At 40.5% G+C, this 21,120-nt stretch overlaps 1 pseudogene; it reads left to right on the top strand.

Moving 5' to 3' along the window:
- Positions 1–6,183: 6,183 nt before the first annotated feature.
- Positions 6,184–20,689, top strand: LOC108979304 (annotated as a pseudogene).
- The last annotated feature ends 431 nt before the right edge of the window (positions 20,690–21,120 follow it).

Genomic DNA, 21,120 nt, shown 5'->3' with positions numbered 1-21,120 from the left:
AACAAGGAATAGCACGACCAAAACGCTCCCAGTACGAACTCTCTTCACGTTTTTCCCCGAGCGCTTATTTCATGAGTATTCATCAACTAAAATTTCAAAAAAAAAAAAAAAAATCTTTCCAAAGTCTAATGGATACGAATAATATGTTTTTCTCAACTTTATTTTTGTATTTTTTGAAGAATGGATTATTATTTCTCATTTTTTTAAACTTTATTTATAAGAATGTTAATGTCAAAAATTACATAACAAATCGAAAGTGAAGAAAGAATCATCCTAGACCCACGAGATAATTCGAGATGCGATATGATATTTTTCACGTTCATACATAAAATATATATTAAATAAGCTAAATAAATATAAATATAAAGAGATAGGGATTTACGTGATTCGACGTAATGCCTACATCCACGGGTTGTTTGGGGTGAAATCCATTATAATGGAGATTTTACAATCTCTCATGGCTCATATATCGCATAATACAATAGAGAAATTAAAGGGAGATTCTTTGGAGTCGCTATGTGTGGTAGAGTTTGGCATATGTAGCTTTTGTGGAGATATTTTGTGTAAAGAGTTTGTGGAGAATCTGTCAGATTTGTAGGGAATCTCCTCATTATATAGATGTCTATTTTATTGGAATGATTGAATTCAACTTGCATTGTGAAACCTTTTTCCTTTTAGAACTCTGAGTCTTTTCCATTTTAGGAGTCTCAGTCAACTAATCTTATGTCTTCTTCATTTTATCTCTTAGCTTGATTTTCGACCTTACTTCAAGGCTAAATTATAGGCCACTAATTTAACCCATATAGATGCCCGTTATTCTTAAGGGTGATTTGTTGGACAAGAAGGCCTTGAGAATTTTCAAGCTAATAATCTGCAGAATAAATTTTGAAAATTGGTCATAGTTTCCTGTTTGGTCCTTAGCTTTTTGTTTGTTTTGTGCTAAGTGGTGAGGAGCTTAGTTTGGAGAGATAGGCAGCAGATGTACTCGACCGCATTTGATGTGAGCACAGAGCTCTGCTTGGGTGGGAGATGTATTCGACCACGTTAGAGGCAAGCGCGGAGCTCAATTCTAGGGAGAGATGTACTCGATCGCATTAAGTGTGAGCGTGAAGCTTGATTTTAGCGGGAGATGTAATCGACCATATTAGGTGTGGGTGTGGAGCTCGATTTTGAATTTATTTATTTGTGTAAATGTTTAACATGAGAGACTGCTTATTGTCGGCGAAAAGTGCATATTTTCATGATTGGTTTTATATGTGTATTTTTGTGATCGTTTTTGCTTTTGTTGGTAATAGTGGATTTTCTACCCCTTAGTGTAAATTGTTGTTAGTGTTCACTTTTTGTTGTTTGTTGGTAGTAACTCGCACTTAAGTAGTCAGGAAACTTGTCGACTCCCTATGTCCACATTAGGCGGTTTCCGAACCCGTCAACTCATTCTCAAAGGAAACCTGCACAATGTGGGTGTGGAGTTCGGTGGCTTGTTTCCAAAGGTAACCTGCTGGCGGAGGTTGTGGCGCGAGCATAAACACTCGGCGTTTGTTGAAGAATATGATGTGCTTGTACTGCTGTCCATGTGAGAGAGGTCGGGCAGTCCAAAGAGTTGCCCGCTTGTTAGGCACATGGGAGGTTGGGTGGTCCTTAACCTTTCCTTCCTGATGGCTCGTCATGAGGGATGTTGGGCAGTCTGATAACTTGTCCCACCTGTTGACCCTCGACGAGAGATGAGTGGGGTCAGGTGGTCCCTGACCTTTCCCTTTTTCATGGGCATCGCTAGTCTTTGGACTCATCATTTGTGTTTAAGAGTCGCGTGGTCTATCGACCTCCATGCCCTTTTTTCTTGGCACCGCGAGTCTTTACACTCATCATTGGTGTTTAAGGGTCTCGTGGTCTGTTGACCTCCGCACCCTTTTTTCTTGGCACTGCAAGTCTTTGTACTCGTCATTGGTATTTAAGGGTCGCGTGGTCTGTTGACCTCTGTACGCTTTTTCCCTAGCACTGCGAATTTTTGTATTCGTCATTAGTGTATGGGGGGATGCTCAACCGCACTATTGTTGCGGGAGGCTGAGCTCGACCTCCCTAAGGGGTTTTCACCAAAAACCAAATAGGTTAGTGTAATACAAATTGCAAGTTTGAAATTTATAAACCTGAGACATTTTGCTAGAGTATGGTGAAGGCTGGTGACACACGGGCGATGCCCGCGGGCAGCCAAACTTTTGTCTTGATGAAGGCCTGGGATGCTTGTGATACCGAACGGTCTATTCTAATGACAACAAATTGAGATACCTGAGCGGTGCCTGAGATGGGTTTTGTAGTCAGTGTTTCGCATCACACGAGTGATTTCCAGTAAAGTACATTCTTGGTTCGTACGACCACTAGGTTTCTCGTGGAACCTTGAGAAGTTTCGATGGATAAAATTGGAATTGTTTGCTGATGAATGATTTCTGCTTAGGGAAGTTGTCCGTCTTTTTGTAGCAATGGAGATTTTTTGCCGTTTGTTGCTTGCCATGCTCCATCAGATAATAAATCTTGCATCTGAACTTTTTCTCAAGAAGGTTTTTTGCTCGCCACCTTTGCTCGCCATGGAGCTAGTGATATGTCCGTGTACGTATCTATACGTGTGTTGTTGCTCACCAACTTTGTTCGCCATATTCAGTTGCGTGGTCTCGCCATCTTTGCTCGCTAGGTCGGTTGCTCGCCTTGGAGATGTTTCTCACCATAAGTCATTGCCTGACATGTAATGCTGCTCGCTGTGTGAACTGCTCGGACTAGCACTGGTGAATGTAGTGAGGAGCTGGAACTTCGGTGGCGATTGCTGGTGACGAGCAACTTCAGTGGCGAGGAGTTTCGTGTGACCATTGACCATCACTTTGGGTGAGTAAAAGTATGAAACATTGCATGGGACACACAAAGAGTGGCTCACATGCAATCCTTTATGGCCGAGGAGAAATCTTTTGTCTCCATCATGATAGACCAGCGAGGTAGGCGGCAACCTCCCTAGTTCTAGAATGGCTGGTGGGGCCTAGTGTCTGGTTGCTCACCAAGGTAGCTCGCCACAGGGATTGTTGCTCACTATGCTCCATCGCCAGCCATGGACAGTGAACGGCTTGGCGAGATCTTTACTCGCCACAGGGGTGGTGAGGAACCGTGAGCGTGGTCAATGAACTCGCTCGTTGTCTCTCGTCTCCGTGGAAGCCCACTGGCGACAAAAGACCACCGCTGGTACTCTCTATCGCCTTTTGTGAAAGCAGGTAGACAGGTTGGCCTCCGGTTGGTGGGGAGACTGTGAGTGGCCGGTGGCAAGCATCACGACAGCCTTGTCTTGGGAATTCAACCACGACAGTCAAAGGTGGTGTGGTCGAACTAGTTTTCGTAGTGTGCACTGGCGAGGATGGCAAGGAACCATATGACTGGCAGCAACTCGTAGTGGTGAGAACCATTGGCGAGGAGCTTCAGTGGAGTTCTGGTGGCGAGTACTGTTGGCGAGGAAACACATTGGCAAACTCCGTAGCGAGCAAACGTTCACGGATTGCAGCGAGGAAACACATTAGCAAACTTCGTGGCAAGCAAACTCAATGGGTGACTAATTTGTTTTGGGCAATGCGGTGGAGGAACTTATATAGTGCAACGGTACAATCGTGAATGTCAGTTCAAGTTAGTTGCTCAGTAGAGCTAGGCAGGATTGGATGTGACAACGGCTACGTTGTCACTATGGAGTGCTCTGCTTTTGGTATCATAAAATGGGGGATCGTCGTGGATCACTTTGGAACCGTGCCGAGGGTTGTGGCCTCGTGGTGGCAGCTTCACAGGGCGCAATCATGGCGATTTGTTCCTGACCATGGCTAAGGGAGGTGGTTTGGTGGAGACGCAACGGTTACACCTCATCCATTGTTGCGACCTACATGGCACGCAAACGACGATGGAGGTGAGGGATTGTGGCAAGGAACATCGTTGTGGTCGGGAACCACCACTCCAGCGACAGAAGATCATGACAAGTTAGATGGTGGTCGGTGACTTGACCTTCGCAGTGAGCTACAATTGAGCAAGCTGCCCATTTTACGCACTGGTGAGAACGGCCAGGGACTTTGTCGAGCAGCATCGTGTGGGTGGTGACCTCCTTGCTGGCGACAGAAATTTTCGGCAGCTCAGGTGGTGGCTGGTAGGGGTTTTGCCGGCACACGAACGCTGGGTTTTGTGGATCTTTGGCAGCGTCTGTCCTCTACCTGCATTGTGCCCAGTGTGAACTGCTTTAGTGATCGAGGACCACCTTGCAGCGATAGGGAGCTCTGGCGGTGCAGGTGGTGGCTAGCGATGGTAGAGAACCACTCTACTGGTGACAGAGGCCGCTGGCGAGCCATGTGGTGGTTGCTGACTAGCGAGTGGGGTGATGCTACCCGTAGCGTGTTGCTCGCCTCTGTTCATCGGATCTGGGCATGCCATCACGCAAGAAGCACCTCGCCAATGATAAACAATGCAGTCAAGCCTAGTCATGGCCACTGGCGGCTGTAATAGTCCATGGGCAGCTGGGTGGTTTGTTGTCATTGCATCCCCGCCGTTGTTGTATCACCGGTGGCTGCAGGTTTTGCCCGACGAAGTATTTGGGTGCACGCCATGCATCCCTTACGTATGTTGTGCATGCAACACGTGCGCAGTGTCGTGCAGTCTTCTTCGTGGGTTCTTCTTCTATTATTATTATTATTTTTTCGTGAAATGTTAAGAAAAGAAATAATAGGAAATAGCAAAGTTGAGAAGATCTTATCTGGTTTTCAAAGACGATCTCATGAGTCGGAAAATATCATTCTCCCAATTCCAATATAGAAGATATATTCGATCCCACAGACGGCGTCAACTGTTAATGCAAATTGCACAACGGATCGGAAGGAAGTAAAGAATCTTCCTCGACCCACCAGATGATTTGAGTTTCGATATGGTGTTCTTCACGTTCATCTATAAAATACTTAATAAATAAGCTAAATAAAAATAAATATAGAAAGACAAAGATTTATGTGGTTCGGCATAATGACTGTGTCCACGGGTTGTTTGGGGGTGAAATCCATTATAATGAGTGATTTTACAATCTCTCATGGCTCACATATTGCTCAATACAATTGAAGAATTTAAGGGAGATCCTTTGGAATCGCTATGTGTGGTAGAGTTTGGCGTAAAGAGCTTCTGTGGAAATATTTTGTGTAGAGAGCTTGTGGAGAATTTGTCAGATTTGTAAGGGATCTCCTCATTATATAGAGGTCTATTTCTTTGGAGTGATTGAGTCCAACTTGCCTTGTAAAATCTTTTCCTTTTAAAAGTCTAGATCTCTTTCCTTTTAAGAGTATGGATTTATTTCATTTTAGGAGTTTGAGTCAACCTGTCTTATCTTTTTTTGGCTTTATCTCAAAATTAAATTATAGACTATTGATTTGACCCTTACACGATGTATACCTAATATCTTTAGCTCAATGTGAGTTTTTAAACTATCCTTCTATCATATATCTCACCTTTTCCATCCATAAATAAATTATATTTACAATAAAAAGTACTTTATAATGAAAAGTAAAACACTAGCTAATTATCACTTATTTCAATGGGTAATTGGGAATTATGGTGTCACAATGATCAAATTATACAGCTAGGTTTGCATTTCTATTTTTTCCTTCAATATATAGAATGTATATTAGCGTTAGTCCTAAATGTCTAGGACAGCTTATACGTTCAGTCTCCACTTTACCAGCAAAAGAACTTCATACATGAATTGGATCCAACCCTCTACATGGTCTCATTAAAGGGAATCAAAGTTTTTTCAAAATTATATTTAGTTTTAGGATTTTAAACCGGCAAGATATAGTCACATACAATAAATATTATAATATATATTAATATTTGTATAAATATTTTTAATAATATTAAATAAGTAATAAACGTTTTAAGATTCACATTATAAAGAAATTAAGGGGATGTTTAAGCCACTTAAAGCATGCGAGTCTCCCTGTCATCTCCACCGTTCTTCGCTTCTTCTCTCTCCCTCACTCCTTCCACGTTTCAAAACCGCGAATCCTACGCGCCCTTCACCTCTATAAGAAACCCATTGAAGCATTGATCACACACACATCCTCCACTCCTTCCTTACCACCGTTGTTTCTCTCTGTGTGTCTCCGTCTCTGTCTGTCTGTGTTAAGTCACACCATCATTGCCATGGCGCACACAGTGAGCCCGGTATCCCCACCGTTGAGAGATGAGCTGGACATCGTTATCCCAACCATAAGGAACCTTGATTTCCTGGAGATGTGGAGGCCATTCTTCCAGCCCTACCACCTCATTATTGTCCAGGATGGTGACCCGACCAAGACCATCAGGGTCCCAGATGGCTTCGACTACGAGCTTTATAACCGCAACGATGTGAACCGAATTCTGGGTCCCAAGGCTAGCTGCATCTCCTTCAAGGACTCCGCCTGTCGCTGCTTTGGCTTCCTCGTCTCCAAGAAGAAGTACATCTTCACCATTGACGACGATTGCTTTGTATGCTCTCTCTCTCCTTCAGGGATAGATAGATTTGTTAGAGTAGCAGTGGTCTCAATAAATTTTAGTTAAAATTTTACAAATTTAGCTAGTAATTTTTTAATAATATCAAATAATAAGCTCAATAAATTTATTATTATTTTATTAAAATATTAATTTTAAATTTTTTATTTATTTTAATTCTAATTATAATTTAAATATTTATTCAATATTTAAAAATTACATATTAATTTTCAAACGTTGAAATTATTCTTAACAATTATAATTTTTTAACGATTTGTTTTTTTATAAGGATTATATTCTTTTAAATAATATATTTTTCGATTTTTTTTTTTTTAAATCACAATTTACATTGACATATTAAACCCAATTTCATATTCTTTTTCAAATTTTTTTCATTCAAGCTATGCATATGCGCGCCAGAGTTTCAAAGAGAGGAAAAAATATAATTTTTTCTTCCACTTTTTCTTAAAGATAAAAAATGTAGTAAAGTATAATTATTTTATTATAAGAATAATATTTAGCGAGCTTCTTGGGCTGGTCAAATCTGGCCAGCCAAATAACCTTAGGTTATAATTATTGTTTATTTATTGAATCTATTATAATAGTTTATTGTACATCTTAACTAAATTTTGATCAAATTTTAATTTTATTGAGTATACTATTAATGTATTTGGTGAAATATTAGTCGAGACTATTCTAGAGCATATTGTTCAGAAAAATGTTGTGAAGAATATTCTTTCATTTTTCACTATTTAGGACAGCTTCATATTGCATGACATCTGTGCATTTTGTTCGACTTTTGTGCATTCAAAATTGTTCAATGTCCGAGTGAATATCAATGCTTGAGTAAAACTATTAATATAATTTTATCATTTTTGGTTGATTTGTGTGATGGAAAACGCGAATAAATGCTGGGAAAAGGTAGCAAAGGATCCGAGTGGGAAAGAGATAAATGCGTTGGCGCAGCACATACAGAACCTGCTGACACCATCGACGCCGCATTTTTTCAATACTCTCTACGATCCGTATAGGGACGGAGCAGACTTCGTTCGGGGATACCCATTTAGCCTGAGAGAGGGAGCGCCCACAGCCATCTCTCATGGGTTGTGGCTCAACATTCCCGACAATGATGCCCCAACTCAGCTTGTCTAGCCTCTCGAGCGCAACACCAGGTTCATGTTTCTTTTCAAACTCTTCACTAATTCTTACCGGCCATTCATGGGCTTACATTCTCAACTCTCTGTCTGTTCTATTTTTTGCTGTTAGTTATTAAATTCGCACACAGCACAACGTACGTTCTGTTTCCATGCATTTGGTACTCTGTCGTGTTATTTTGCATCTGCTTAATGCTATTCTTTTCCATTGGCAATGTATTTCGGAATTTTCTTTTTGTTTAACTATCTTGCTTGCCGAATAGAGGGTAAAGGTTATTATCTGAGTTTACAATATAAAATATACAATTTGTTTTATTTGTTTTAATGAATTAGAGTTTTTTAACCTAAAAAAATCTTAAACTCCTATTGTGTTTGGGACTAGTGCTGGGGATTTTGTATCTTAACATCAGATCGACCAAAGTCAAGATAAAAAGAGAATCAAAGTCGTTTCATAATCAAGCCTGAGTAATTCATCTATATAGGTTTTCAATATGATTTGGTTTTCGGAGTATCGAAACCAAGTGCTCTGTTCAGATTAATGTTGCCTAATTGTACATTAATGTTAGTCCACACAGATATGTAGATGCTGTAATGACAATTCCAAAGGGCACCCTCTTCCCTATGTGTGGGATGAACCTTGGTTTCAACAGGGAACTGATAGGACCTGCAATGTATTTTGGGCTCATGGGTCATGGCCAACCAATTGGCAGATATGACGACATGTGGGCTGGTTGGTGTGCCAAGGTTTCTTCATTCTTGTTGAAATCCTTGCCCAAGCAAGCAGTCAACAATGACTGCTTGCTGCTTAACCCCTAACGCCCAGCTCTCAACTGTCCATTGAATGCAACAATAAATGCATTCATACGTAAAACAATGCATCTATAAATTGAGGCTTTTGGCGAGAGTCTTAAACACCCAAAGAGAAAAGAAAAGAGAGAGAGCCGAGAGAGCTCTGAGAGAAAAGAAGAGAGTTGAGTTGAGTGGAGTGTGATCCTCCTCCTCTGTAATATTTTCTTGTGTTCCACTATTTATTAGTGAAGCTCTTTTCTGTGGATGTAGGCAGTTGCCGAACCACGTTAAATTTTTGGTGTCACTGAGTGCATGAGTGTACTCTTTTATTACCACTTTTATCCCTTCCGCTGTGTTGATTTTCCCAACAAGTGGTATCAGAGCTTTTGTTGGAAGAAGTTTTTTACAGAAAACTCGGTTTTAGTGTGTAGCTCAGTTTTCAAATTTGAGCATACCACTGTGTTCGTCTCATCCAGACAAGAAAAGCGGTGGAAACCAGAGGCCAAACGGAGGCCGCACGCTCCTCCACGCGCCGTCTGAAGATCGGAGAGTGAGACCCACTCTCGACACGCGTCACACGCGCCAAGGAGAGTACCTAGCACGTGAATCCCACGCTCAGCCACGCGCCACACGCGCTCCAGAGAAGCCATTGCGCGTGAAGTTCACGCTCCTGACGTGCCCCTGACTCCATAAAGCGGGTGAGTTACACGCGCCTACGCGTTCCACGCGCACCAGAGGAGTTCCTGCGCGTGAGGTACACGCGCCTACGCGTTTTGTTCGCGCCACGCACTGCACGCGCGACAGAGTTCCTGTTTTGGTTCTTTTGCTCATTCCTTGTGCTATCTGAGTTCGATTTTGACGAAACAAGACTCGTTTCCAACAAAATCAGACGTTCCGGACACAACGGTGCTGTCCATTTTTTGATATTCCACCTCGAAGATCCTGTACTTGCATTTTGTATTTAGAACAGTCTAAATCCATGGAGGATTCAGCATCAGGCGCCATGATAAAGCTGACTGCCTCAAACTACAGTCTTTGGAGATCTCGAATGGAGGATCTTTTGAACTGTAAAGATCTGTTTGACCCTTTGGAAGATGAAGGGAAGAAGCCAGATGAAGTTACAGATCAAGTGTGGAGAAAGATGCACACGAAGACTATTGGTCAGATCAGGCAATGGATTGACCATAGTGTTTTTCACCACGTGGCCCAGGAGACGAATGCATATAACCTCTGGAAAAAGTTAGAGGATATGTATCAGGCTAAAACTGCTCGAAACAAGGCCCTCTTGATGAGACGGCTTGTTAACTTGAAGTTGAAAAGCGATACCTCTGTTGCCGAGCATACTAGCGAGTTTCAAAACCTAGTTAACCAGCTCGGGTCCGTCAACCTGAATCTTGGCGATGAAGAACAAGCCCTGCTGCTTCTCAGTTCATTACCAGACAGTTGGGAGACGCTGGTGGTCTCCCTAAGTAACTCTACTCCAGATGGCAAACTTACCATGACAATGGTTAAGGATGCTCTATTTAATGAGGAGGCCAGATGAAAAGAGACAAGCATGAATCAAACTCATGCCCTTGTCACCGAGAGTAGAGAAAGGCCTCAAGGTAATGATAGAGGGAGAAGTGGAGGCAGAAACAGAGGGAAGCCTCAACCACGTGGAAGGTCCAGCAGTAGCAGAAACCAGCAGACGGGTAACATGAAATGTTACCACTGTGGCAAAGAAGGCCACATGAGGAAACACTGCCGCAAGTTTTTAAGGGAGCAAGGTCAAAGCAGTAAGCTGAAAAAAGAAGATGGTGAAACCCTTGTCACTCTTTCGGGAGATGTGGCAATACTCTCCACCAGTGACGAGACGTGTCTGCACGTTGCAAACCATGATGTTGAGTGGGTGGTAGACACAACAGCATCATACCACGCCACTTCCCACAGTGAATTTTTCACTACGTACAAAGCAGGAGACTTTGGTACGGTAAGGATGGGGAACGCTAGTTCCTCGAAGATCGTGGGTGTTGGCAAAGTGCAGATAAAAACCAACGTTGGTTGCACCATGGTGTTGAAAGATGTTCGACACATTCTTGACCTTCGGCTCAACCTGATTTCCGGGACAGCCCTTGATCGACAGGGCTATGACAACTACTTCAGTAAAGACACTTGGAAGCTGTCACAAGGTGCCATGGTTGTCGCCCGAGGACATATTTGCGGTACGTTGTACAAGACCCATGTGAAGATCGGTTCTGATAGCCTCAATGCAGTGGAAGATGAGGCATCACCGAATCTGTGGCACAAGAGACTCGGACACATGGGTGAGAAAGGGTTAGATACGCTTGCAAAGAAGGCACTTATCAAAATTGCCAAAGGAACAGCGTTAAACCCTTGTGAGTACTGTTTGTTTGGCAAACAATGCAGAGTCTCGTTTAAATCCTCTACGAAGAGAAGATCAGATTTGTTGAGTCTGGTACACTCTGATGTATGTGGTCCCATGGAAGAAGAGTCATTGGGAGGTAACAGATATTTCGTAACATTCATTGATGATGCTTCACGAAAAGTCTGGGTATATGTTTTGAAGTCAAAGGATCAGGTCTTCGAGCACTTCAAGAATTTCCACACCCTAGTGGAAAGAGAGACGGGAAAGAAGTTGAAGTGCCTGCGAACGGACAATGGAGGAGAATATGTCTCCAAAAGGTTCGCTGCATACTGCGCTGATCACGGTATTCGACATGAGAAGACGGTCCCATATACCCCTCAGCACAATGGTGTAGCCGAAAGAATGAACCGGACCATCATTGAAAGAACAAGATGCATGCTCAGTATGGCCAAGTTACCAAAGCCATTCTGGGGTGAAGCTGTTCTAGCTGCCTGTTACCTGATCAACAGATCACCTTCTGCACCACTGGAATTTGAAATTCCTGAGAAGGTTTGGTCTGGAAAAGATGTCTCTTACTCTCACCTGAGAGTGTTTGGGTGCAAAGCCTTTGCACACGTATCCAAGGAGCTGAGACAGAAGCTCGATGTCAAGTCAACTCCATGTATCTTTGTTGGATATGGAGATGAAGAATTCGGATACAAGTTATGGGATCCAGTGACAAAGAAAATTGTCAGAAGTAGGGACGTTGTGTTCCATGAAAACCAGAACATAGGAACTGAAGCTTCATCAAGAGAGCTTAGTTCCGATACTCCAAATCCTGCACCATTACAGTCCGCCACAGATAATGAGGAAATGCAGGATCGAGATCCAGAAGCAGAAGAAGAAGCTCAGGGTGTCGAGCAGGGGGAGCAAGAATCCTCTCCACCAGCAGCTGGTGTACCACCACAAGGGTTAGATGGTGACGAACCTCCTTTGGTTGATGAACCAAGAAGATTGGCAAGAGGCCGCCTACTGATTCCGTCGAGGAGATATCCGGAATCAGACTATATTCTGCTTACTGATGAGGGGGAGCCTGAGAGCTTCCAGGAAGTTCAAACTCATGCTGATAGAAGCCTATGGGTGCAGGCAATGCAAGAAGAGATGAGTTCTTTGCAGAAAAATCAGACCTATGAGTTGGTGAAACTTCCTGAAGGAAAGAAAGCCCTAAAGAATAAATGGGTGTTCAAGCTGAAGAAAGATGGTCAAGGAAAGCTGATAAAGCACAAGGCCAGATTGGTTGTCAAAGGATTCCAGCAGAAGAAGGGAATCGACTTTGACGAGATATTTTCTCCGGTGGTGAAAATGATGTCGATCCGAGTCATACTCGGATTGGTAGCCAGCTTGAATTTGGAACTCGAACAGATGGATGTGAAGACAGCCTTTCTCCATGGAGATTTGGAGGAGGAAATCTATATGGAGCAACCAGAAGGGTTTGCAGCTCCAGGGAAAGATCACTTAGTCTGCAGGCTGAAGAAGAGTCTCTATGGCCTCAAGCAAGCGCCGAGGCAATGGTACAAGAAGTTCGACTCATTCATGATGAGTCATGGTTACAAGAGACTTGTTGCAGATCAGTGTGTCTATGTTCGAAGGTTCCAGGATGACAAGTTTGTCATACTCCTTCTTTACGTTGATGATATGTTAATCGTTGGTGAGGATAGGTCCATGATTAACAACCTAAAGAAGGAACTATTCAAGTCCTTTGACATGAAGGACTTAGGCCCAGCACAGCAAATTTTGGGCATGAAGATTGTTCATGATAGGAAAGTCAAAAGGGTGTGGCTATCACAACAAAAATATGTTGAACAGGTCATTAGACGTTTCAACATGGGAGATGCTAAGCCAATCAAAACTCCACTTACAAACCACTTCAAGTTGAGCAAGAGCTCGTGTCCTTCTTCAAAGAAAGAGATTGAAGAAATGGAAGCAGTCCCCTACTCTTCAGCAGTAGGAAGCCTGATGTATGCAATGGTTTGTACCAGACCAGATATTGCTCATGCTGTAGGCATGGTGAGCAGATTCCTTTCAAATCCAGGAAAGGATAATTGGGAAGCAGTCAAGTGGATTCTCAGGTACCTGAAAGGTACATCGAAAATGTGCTTGTGTTTTGGGGGAGCTAAACCAGTTTTGGAAGGCTATACAGATTCAGACATGGCAGGAGATCTGGATAGCAGGAAATCTACTTCAGGATTTCTCTTCACCTTTGCAGGAGGAGCTGTCTCTTGGCAGTCCAAGCTGCAGAAGTGTGTTGCTTTATCCACAACAGAGGCAGAGTACATTGCCGCAGCGGAAGCTGGGAAAGAGATGTTGTGGATGAAGCGTTTTCTCCAAGAACTAGGAGTTAGTCAAGAAGACTACAAGGTACATTGTGATAGTCAAAGTGCTCTAGACTTGAGCAAGAATTCAATGTACCACTCCCGCACCAAGCATATTGATATCTGCTATCATTGGATACGCGAAGCGATGGAACAACAGCTGTTGAAGCTTGTGAAGATCCATACGAAAGAGAATCCAGCAGGACATGCTGACGAAGGTGGTTACAAGTGAGAAGCTTGAGCTATGCAGAGACATAGCTGGGATGGATAGCATATAGGTAAATGGGCATGGAGGGGGAGAATTGTTGAAATCCCTGCCCAAGCAAGCAGTCAATAATGACTGCTTGCTGCTTAACCCCTAACGCCCAGCTCTCAACTGTCCATTGAATGCAACAATAAATGCATTCATACGTAAAACAATGCATCTATAAATTGAGGCTTCTGGCGAGAGTCTCAAACACCCAAAGAGAAAAGAAAAGAGAGAGAGCCGAGAGAGCTCTGAGAGAAAAGAAGAGAGTTGAGTTGAGTGGAGTGTGATCCTCCTCCTCTGTAATATTTTCTTGTGTTCCACTATTTATTAGTGAAGCTCTTTTCTGTAGATGTAGGCAGTTGCCGAACCACGTTAAATTTTGGGTGTCACTGAGTGCATGAGTGTACTATTTTATTACCGCTTTTATCCCTTCCGCTGTGTTGATTTCCCCAACAATTCTTTCATTCAGTTTCATAGCTTGTCATCTGATAATTATGGCTGGAGTAAAATCCTAATCAATTACATTTCCAGATTAATCCTAGCAAGTGATTAATGAGCTTGATTTGCAGACACTATATCGAATGATCTTCTTTTAGCATTCTCGGATCTTGATGCTGTCGAGAATAGTTTTTAAGGGATAAATACACTTTGCAGTAACGAATTATCAAGGATTTTGCAATATTCATCCAAACCATCAAATTTGACCCTTTGGACCCTTAACATTTAACACTTTTTAATAGTTTGAGAGTACAATGTTTCAGTTTTGATAATTTGGGGTGCAGAGTGCAAAAACCTTAAGTTTTTTTTTTTTTAGGTAATTTTGTCCACTGCCTCATCATGGATTTACCCCTTGGATGATTTTAGAAGTTGACTTTCAGGTAATCTGTGACCATTTGGGTCTTGGGGTGAAGACAGGGTTGCCATACATTTGGCACAGCAAGGCAAGCAACCCATTTGTGAATTTGCAGAAGGAATACAAAGGCATATACTGGCAGGAGGAGATCGTTCCATTCTTCCAATCTGTTGTCTTCCCGGAAGAGTGCACGACTGTGCAGAACTGCTACATCGAACTCTCAAAGAAGGTCAAGGAAAAGCTTGGAACCATTGATCCTTACTTTGAGAAGCTTGCTGATGCCATGGTTACTTGGATTGAAGCATGGGAGGAGCTCAACCCTGTATCACAAGCAGCAGCTACTGCAGCTCAGCCCAATGGTGTGAAGAAGGAAGAACCTTCTGTCAAATCGAAGTAGACAACCCTTTTAGTCCACTTTTTTTTTTTTTTTTTTTGAAAGCAAGTTTTCATTAAACGATAAAAGTGCATACATAATAGTCTTAAGAAACTGGAAATTATAAAATACAAATACAAACTAATTAGGAGGATCCTTTCCACTGTGAAATTGGAGCAGTGACGGAGGAATTTGGATTAGTGGGATATTGCCAAAGGCTTGCACTTCTGCTGCCCATTGCGCTAGATTATGCGCACATCGATTTTGGGATTGATGAATCTTCCTAACCTTCCAATCTTTGAATGACTCAAGCTTGATTGTAATAAAGTATGCTGTAATCTTCCACCATCTTTTCCTTCGCATCTTTTATTCCATCTAGTTCATCTTTTAAGTACTTATCATTCTTTTGTGACTCTATTTCACCACCTAATTGGAGTACTTCCCTGTTTGCCATTTGAAATAATAACTACATTTATCTAATTCTTGGAGTGGGAGTAGAAATCTTGAATTTAAACTTGCATTATTAGAAATTGAACCCTCGTTAAGATGTGTGTGTGTGTATATATATATATGCATACACATACATGATTAGTTAGGCCTCTATGTGCAGTGTTGTTGCATATGAATTAGAACACTAGGCCATTAATATTGATAATAATGGAATAATTATAAACTAAACAAGTACCAAAATTTCTAATAATTTTGTCAATTATCTATCATAATTATATATTAATCCGCCAGTAGAAAATATTAAATCAAAACCTAAAGGGTCGATTTTAGACGCTTCATCACAAAATAATGCTATAAAAGACAATCATTAAATTTTTTTTATGGCCTGACGAGCTTCATCATTTTTCCTCAATTCCAAACTCGCAAAAGTTGCCCACAACACAAAATTACGTATCCTATATTTTCAGGACAGCCATTTGCATTGGTATTGGTCAGCCATTTGCAAGGTCAAATTTTGGCTAATTAAGGTCCTGTTTGGATTAAGACATGAGATGAGATGAATTGTGAGATTATTTATAAATAATAGTGAAATTTGTGAGTTTAGATGGTTTTTGAAAATTTTTTGTGTTTTGATTGGAAGTGAAATGAGATGGTTTTAAGTTGTTAGAGAGGAGATAGATGTGGGTCCCACAAATTATTACATAATATTTGTAATGATTTTGTTTTATTTATAAATATATTTATTTGTTGGAAAAACTAAAGACATGCAGTTGTCGTGTTGCTGATTTGAAAAAAAAGTTGAAAGTTTTTCTTCTTTTCCACCAGTCTTATAGAAAGCTACTACTGAAAATTTTATCTTCTTGCAAAGGCATAAAAAACTATTTTCAAATCAGCATGCGAGAACGGTTTGGATAAGAATTGGTATGAGATGATCCTTAGTCCAAACCACACCTAAGTCTAAAAGTGCTCAGCATTGGATTAGTACCCAATAGCCATCTAAACTTGTAACCACAACGAACAGTAACTTAGCCATCCACTTTTCTTAATTTCTCTCCTCGTGAGCAGTCATGTTATTTTCGCATCCTGATTTCTCACATTCCTTGCATAAAATTGATTCAGGCTTCTACAAATTCTTCCATTTTTCTCCATCTTTGCTCCAATACAAATACATGTGAAATATGTGCTCGGTCTTTATCCATTAGTTTGTTTTGAAAATAAAAGCAAAAAAATATTAATTTAATTAAAATAAACGATATTTCCATTATGTTATTAATTATAAAATTATTAGAAAAATTCGCGTCATAAACTATGATGATTAAAATGAAATATATTTTAATTGATTAAAATATATAATTAGTAGTCTGCAAAATATGTTGAAAAAATTTTTAAAATAATAAAAAGTTAAAAAATAAATAATATTTTATTATTATATAGAATTTAGACGGATAATCTAACATCAAGTTTTAAGTGGCATAGGTAAAAGAGAAAAAGTGAGGTATTTGGCAAAGTTTGCCTAAAGAGATGGCCAAAATCCAATAATCAATTCGCATTTTTTTTTTTTTTAAATAAATGATCTATCTTCTTCAGAAATGGGTTTCCTGAGGTAGAAAAAAGTTGCTAGTAATAGAGAAAAAAAATTCCAAGAGAAATAAAATGGCATAAAACAAAAAAAGACAACGAAGCATGTCAATTCGCAGCTGCATGAACTTTGTGTGTATGACAAGGCTGCCTGAGTTGATTGAATTTGAGATCTTCACATTCCTTAATAGTTTTGGTAACCAAATCCACATGAATTCCACAGCAATCACTTTACCAGAAGTTTATTAATGATTCTTCTTCAAATTCCAGTACTTAACATTCTCAATCACTTTTATTTTATTTTATTTTTAAAGAAAATGCCTCATTTATATAATGCACCACGGCCAAGGCCTTTAATTTTTAATGATCCCACACTCTCAATCAAAGGAGAATATATAGAGGCATGAAGCTCTATGTCGATTGATTGAGGCTCATAATTTTGATGAGACGAGTTTTCCTGCTCGCCTACCCTAGGCATCGCCTAACCTAGGCATCTAAATGCATTACCCATACAAATATGGTGGGTGAGTTTAAAGCTTGCCCATCTGGCCGTGAATGACGGTCGAGTCTGTCATAAAGAAAACTCACTAGCAAGCATGACACTCACCCGCCTGACTATGCATGGTGAGCATGGAGTCTAATCATGCAGACTAAGCTCCATCGAAAATAGCTTGACCCTGTAGTGAGTTGTCCAATGGCGGGCACTAACATTTCCTATCATAGTAATGCGCTTTGGATTGAGTAACTAATTATCTCGTGTATTGCTTTGGAAAATGAAGCAAAGTATTCCGCCTCCCATGGCAAGCACGGGTCCCGCGTTGTGCACCGGTTTCCTAGTGCTCGCCTATGCTAGCACGGTAAGTTCAATTTTAAGGTGTGTGTTGTTGTCATGTTTTGTAGGCCGAGTAGTATTACAACAGCCAAGCTCACAAAATCTGTGGCTAAGACTGCGTTTGGGTAGCCAACATACCTCAACACTATTCAAGTATTCTTGTACTATTAAAAATACTCCACATGCCAAACACAATAAATAATTTTCGTATCAAAGTCTTTTAAAAAATCACTATAATATTTATCACTATAATATATAAATAAAAAATAAAATCACTATAATATTTATCACTATTATATATAAATAAAAAATAAAATCACTATAATATATAAATAAAAAATAACATTACTATAATATTTATCACTATTATATATGAAAATAAAATCATTATAATATTTATCATTATTATATATAAAAATAAAATAAAATCACTACAATATTTATTAATATTAAAAAATCACTATAATAAAATCATTATAATATTTATTACTAAAAATAAAATCACTATAATATTTATGGGACCCACACATTTTTCAACTATCTATCCAAAAGTTAACAACTCAACATACTTCACACATCCAAACAACTCAAAATACTCTCAATGGGACCTACAAACTCACTCCAATCTCTTCTCATAACTATTCACAAACATTCTCAACACTTCTCAAGTATTCTCACTACTCAAACGTACCCGAGGAAAAATGTGCTTCAGTGACGAATGGGATCACTCTGATACCAAAGTCAGTGGAGAATACTTGAATGATGAGGAAAGCTAAGTAAATTGAAAAAATAGTAAAGGGTTACGTGAGTCTTCCCGTATGAGGGATGGTTGTTATTTATACTTGGTCTGGACCCAACTGTCGAGGGAGATCGTGGGGTGTTAGGTTGTGTTTAGGTCAGACAAGATACCGCCCTCCTGTTGTGATAGTGTGTCAAGTCGTGGCTCAAACTGTCAAGAGAGATCGTGGGGTGTCAGGTCGTGCTCAGGTCAGACCTACTGCCACCCTCCTGTTGTGGCAAGGTGTCAGGTAGTGGTCGAGCCGTCCAAAGGTATCTCTGGCAGCACGTCGTTGCGTGCTGGGTAACCTGACACGCTTTGAATGCGGCACGTCTCAGGTTTGGCATGCCCACGATCAGACACGCCTAGCCGCCTGCGCCCAGCGTCGATAGCCTTCTATGTACCCACCGAGCCCCCAGGCGACCACTGCCTTATGGTAGGCTTCCTAGGGCCGAAAAGCAAAGCCAAAGGGGTGTGGTCTGCTTCTACTTGGTTTCTGCGGCTACCTCTCTCCCCCCACCCCCCGAAAAAAAATATATATATATATATTTGGGAACTAAATTGTTTTCAAACTATTTCATTACTATTCATAAACAGTTCACTATTATTCAAAAACAGTTTATTACTATTCTTATTATTCACTATTATTCACAAACTATTTTATTACTATTCACAGATGATAAGAAATATTTGTAGTATCTAAACAGAACCTTAAATCTTCACCAAAGTCGAACTGACCAATTATGGCGAGTTTTCCAATAGAGCAAACTCACCTCACAACAAGCCTTAGTTGGGACAAAGCAAACATGCCCCCACAATTGGCTTGCCAGGCTAGCGTGGCTCACCATTAATAATTTTTTAACTCAAATTTTTAATGTTGCGTTTGGATGATGAGTTAATCTCAAATGATTTGAGTTGATCTATAAATAATATAGTATTTTGTTGGTCACATTGAGATGTATTTGAATATAAATATGTTGATATATGTGTTTAAATGTATAAAATATATTGAGATAAATTTATTTTTTATTTTTATATAGAAAGTTGAAAAAATAGCGAATTTCACCAATAATTAGACGAGATGGGTTGAAGAATGCTTGACATCCAAACATAGCAAAATAAAAAAATCACTAGCATGTCACATGCTCAAGGGACACTTGTCATTTTTATATATGGGTTGCAACCCAATTTTGAGTACTGGTCTGTCGTAATGAAGTATTGGCATTTTCACTATATTTGAGATTTTTTCTTTTTTGCTTTGTTTTTACTTTTCATTTATGCTTAAGAGATCAATTCCATACTTAGATCCTGAAACCATAAGTTTTTAAATACCACTAGGCTACAAAGTCATGTACTTGATAAGAGTCATGATTATCTCTAGCTTAATTGAGCACTACCTTGAAAGCTATTTTCAATTAAAATAGTCATTATATGTAAAAGGTTATAATGTAATATTCTAGTTGAATAAAATCTTGGTTAAATAGATTTTTCACCTATGAAAGCCATTACATTGTTAATTTTCTGAAACCCCACTTTATAATTTATTTTCTTGAAATAATTATAATTTATCTAATTGTTCTTTATTTAGCAATATTACTTCAGATTCTCGATTTTATATCTCGAAATACTACTTATTTTAAAATTTATCGTACCTATTAAGATTTAATTTTTGAATATCCTATCACATCATTCATTTCCATCAACTTTAAAGGTCAGATTTTAATACAACATAAATTATAACTCATAGACTTAAGTTAGACCAGCTCGGCCCAAGAAGAGAACCATTGTCTTGATGTGCTCAGACCCATTTAGAATGGGCTGGGCGGGAAATACCGCTCCGAGTTACCCCACCAATTCTTGTTGAATTGGTTCGGCAGGAATTTCATCGTTGTTTTATTTTCTTCTCCTTTTCTTCTCTTTTCATTTTGGCTACACGTTTTTGACAAATATGGCGTGCACTTGATTATGCCAGTTGGGTTCCTCTTGCATGGGTTGATCGAGAGACGATCCCTCTCCCAAGTCGCTTTGTGGAGTGCGTGTAACGGACTTGCGCCCGTTCACCTCCCTTCGCACAGTGCATGTCTTATACGCTACACGGGTTAGCCCAACCATTGCGGGGGCTATTTAGGACTCATCTCCCTTCTAATTTTTGGTATGTTTGCCTCTACTCTCTTTTGGTTCCTTAGATCTTGCCTTTTTGCTTCCTTCCAGCTCCATTCTCCCACTTTGATGGCTACTAAGAATGCTTCTCACCCCGTTGTTCAAAGTCCTGGTGATGATGACCCATCACTGGCTCGTGAGGTGTCTCAAACCTTTAAAGGCTTTAATTGGACTTCAGAGGTGTCCTCTGCCATCCTCTGGTTGCTGAAGGTCTCCTATGGGCTCTCGGACTCTGTTGTTTAGGAAATTCCTAGGGCCCGTGAAGGGGCTGTGGATTTAGAGGGTTTCGCCAGCGAGTTGCTCCTCTCTTTTTGCAAACCTGTTTGCAAGATTCTAGAATTCCTCAGTTTGGCCCCTACGCAGCTCCACCTTAGTCTGCTGCTGCATAGTTTGGCGTAGGGAGCTAGAGGAGGTCGACCTGGAGCAGCCAAACCTCACTGCTCGGGAGTTCTTCTCGGCTTATAATTTTAATGCACAAGGGAAACACCTGTAGCTTTCGCTCCCATCCAGGGCAGGCAGTGGGCCATTAAGAGTCACAATACCAGCGAATCAAAGATTAGAACTGACTATTTTTTTTGTCCCGTAAGTGGTGGGAAATTCCCACTTGGCAGACAATACGAAATGAGTACCCCATGAGGGTCGTATGGGGGGTTGTGCCCTCAGACAAAAGCTGA

This window comes from Juglans regia, unplaced genomic scaffold (genome assembly GCF_001411555.2).
Source record: "Juglans regia cultivar Chandler unplaced genomic scaffold, Walnut 2.0 Scaffold_657, whole genome shotgun sequence".
Lineage (NCBI taxonomy): Eukaryota > Viridiplantae > Streptophyta > Magnoliopsida > Fagales > Juglandaceae > Juglans > Juglans regia.
This window is presented reverse-complemented; position numbering and strand designations above follow the sequence as displayed.